The sequence below is a fragment of the Suncus etruscus genome, chromosome 4 (genome assembly GCF_024139225.1).
Source record: "Suncus etruscus isolate mSunEtr1 chromosome 4, mSunEtr1.pri.cur, whole genome shotgun sequence".
NCBI classification, from domain to species: Eukaryota; Metazoa; Chordata; class Mammalia; order Eulipotyphla; family Soricidae; genus Suncus; species Suncus etruscus.
The window spans coordinates 144980101-144983237 of NC_064851.1; the positions used below are offsets into that span (position 1 = coordinate 144980101).

At 38.1% G+C, this 3137-nt stretch overlaps 1 pseudogene; it reads right to left on the reverse strand.

Moving 5' to 3' along the window:
• Positions 1-1752: 1752 nt before the first annotated feature.
• Positions 1753-2260, reverse strand: LOC126007247 (guanine nucleotide-binding protein G(I)/G(S)/G(O) subunit gamma-10-like; annotated as a pseudogene).
• Positions 2261-3137: the final 877 nt, after the last annotated feature.

The following is a 3137-nucleotide window of genomic DNA, read 5'->3' on the forward strand; positions in this document are numbered from 1 at the left end:
GGTTAGCCGGTTTTTATGCTCTGAAGTCCCTCCCTGAAAATGGCGTCTGGGCGAGCGAGGTTTCTGGAGGCTCTTTTTGCCCCACTCGCAAGAGTTTCACGCAAGAGGACAGTAGACAGACATAGACAGGTCACACTCACAGTCTTTCACAGCTGAGCCCCACTGGGCCGGTGTACTTTCGCGGATTTTCCCCGCCTGGTGTCACACACAGGGAGCCAGCTTTTGCCATATATTACTTTCTGATCTACTTTCTTATATGAGTCACTGTAGACAAAATTAAAGATCATGGTTTGGAAGATTATCCTAGCTTGAATGCATCTTCCCTAAATGCAATCTCAACTGTCTATCTAAGAGAGATGCAAGTGGATATTAGCCACCAAGAAGAAAAAGCCTTGTGAAACCAGAGAAATAAATAAGAGTAATGCAAATGGAAGCTAATAAATGCTGGGATTTCCCTAGCACTGACAAAGGCATAAAATATAATCTCCTCTGAAGTGTCTGACTAGAAAGCAGCCTAATTGCAAGCTCCATAATTTTAGTCCATAATATTGATTTCAAACTTAGACGTGAGATATTGCATCTCCCCTGATAGTTTTAAGTCACCAAAATGGCAATGATTGTCAGTGCAGTCACAGTAAGCTAATATACAAAGTTTGACATAGTTGTTTATTTTCTCTAGGACTAATTCTGCAGGACCAATGGATGATGTCTCCTAATCAAGGACAAAAGAATTCTCAACTGAAGACATGAGGTTTTGAGGGATACTTATTATTTTTTTTTGAATTAAACAGAAATTTTATTTCCAAGCTTTTTAAAGATTATAGACACAATATATCCATTAAAGTTGTCCCAAATTAAAGGCACATCATCAAACACTTCTAACATCAAGAATGCATTTATGGAGTTTGATCTGTGACCATCCCATATGGTCCCACTAGCCAGGAGTCATTTCTGAGCAGAGCCAGGAGTAAACCCTGAGCACAGCAGGGTGTGGCTCAAAAAACAAAAACAAACAAAAAAGAATGCATTTATGTTGTAATATATTCATTTTAATAATTTGCAATGTTCCTTAAGTCATATTTTAAACATTTTTAAAAGATGAGATAATAATAGTTCTTTTTTGAAGTATAAGTACAATGTAAAGAAACTTATAAAAGGGCCCGGAGAGATAACACAGCGGCGTTTGCCTTGCAAGCAGCCAATCCAGGACCTAAGGTGGTTGGTTTGAATCCCGGTGTCCCATATGGTCCCCGTGCCTGTCAGGAGCTATTTCTGGTAACTCCGGTGTGGCCCAAAAACCAAAAAAAAAAAAAAAAAAGAAGAGAAAAAAAGAAACTTATAAAAGGCTAAGATTAACTTGGCTTCATACACAGATGGACAATCTTATTACACTAGTCTTTCTAAAACAGTTTACTGTTCTCATAGTGTTCAAATTAAAACAAAATTTTAATTAAGAAAGTTCAAGATATCATTTGATTATTGAAGTCTATTTCTTCCAATTTTATGTCTCATTTAGAAATTGTAAGTTCACTAGAAAAAAAATCTTGCCATGATACAAAAATCTTATTCAGGAACAACAAATGATAAAAATTTTTTAATAAACAAGTATTCATTCCCCAAAATGTAAATATACAGTAAACAAAACATACATAATATGCCAGGTATACAAATACAAATTTACTAATGAAAGAGGTCCATTTTGGAATTTTTGGTGATAAAGTATTTGTCTGAAGAACAGAGTATTAGCCTCTCACCCTCTCCCACGCAAAATTCAAATCATTATTATTTAAATCTATTCTAGTTTTATTGGGTTTGGGTTAGGGCAAATTTCTGTATAATTCTGGCTCTAGGTCTAAGTCATAGGAAATGTCTGAAATATCTTAAAGTAATTTGACGAGAGATAAGTGTTTTCTTGGAACTTGGAGGCAGCCATTCATAATATGCACTGGAAAACATTCTTCAGCAAACTTCTTCTCTACGGTCTTCAGAGTAAAACACAGGATCTGGGCTCCCGGAAGGGGTTACTTCCAGCTGGAACACCAACTAGCAGGGCATCCTTGCAAGCGTTCTGCAGGCAGTACTGCTGAAGCTCTGTGGCAGCCTGTGAGACCTAGATCCTTTCCACGGCCGCCTCGAGCTTGAGCTGCTCCACCAGGCGCTGCAGGGCGCTCAAGCTGGCCCCGGAAGACAAGGCGGCGGCGAAGCTCCCTCTGGGCGCGGGGAGCCGGGCTGCCCCCGCCGAAGGGCCGCTGATACTCATTATTTTTCATGAAGGCTAAGGTAGCATACATCGTCCTTTCTAACACTGCGTACCCTGAATTCAATCTAAGAAATTTTTGATAGCCCATGATCAAATTCTGAAAAGAAGTCGCTCAAGTCTTTCTGGTTCAAAAATTTTTGACCCATAGAACTCTTCAATACTAACCATAACTTTTGCAGTGTAGTAGCAGTAATTTAAAATGTAAAGAAAGCTTAATACAAAGGCTTTTCCCTGTCTTCTAAGGATGCCCCAGGCATAGAATATATTTAAGAATAAAATAAATTTCTTTGTTATTATGAATTAGTTTCCCCCCATGATTAAGAAGGGCAAAAATACATAAAACTGCATAACTTGAATCCCATCTAAGACATTTTTGGTAAGTAGTCCTTGATAAAATTCTGAAAAATAAGCTTCTTAATATTTGTGGTTTCAAAATTTTTAACCAATAAAACGCTTTTGTGTATCATTTTAATTTCCCACAGGAAAGGTAATGAAGGTGAAGTACATAGACAAACTGTCATTATATCAATCAGTTGACGAGTAAGTCAGAGTGGGTGAGATAAAATTAATTTTCAAGAAATAACATAGCTGGGGCCAGCGAGGTGGCACTAGAGGTAAGGTGACTGCCTTCCAAGCGCTAGCCAAAAAGGACCGCGATTCAATCCCCCGGCATCCCATATGGTCCCCCAAGCCAGGGGTAATTTCTCAGGCTTAGCCAGGAGTAACCCCTGAGCATCAAACGGGTATGGCTGAAAAAACAAAAAAAAAAAAAAAACAAACAAAAAAAGAAATACTATAGTTGCTGATCTTACTTGGCTAGGGAGCAAATTAACCATTTCATATATTTAAAAGTTGTTGCTAATAACTTTAATTATTA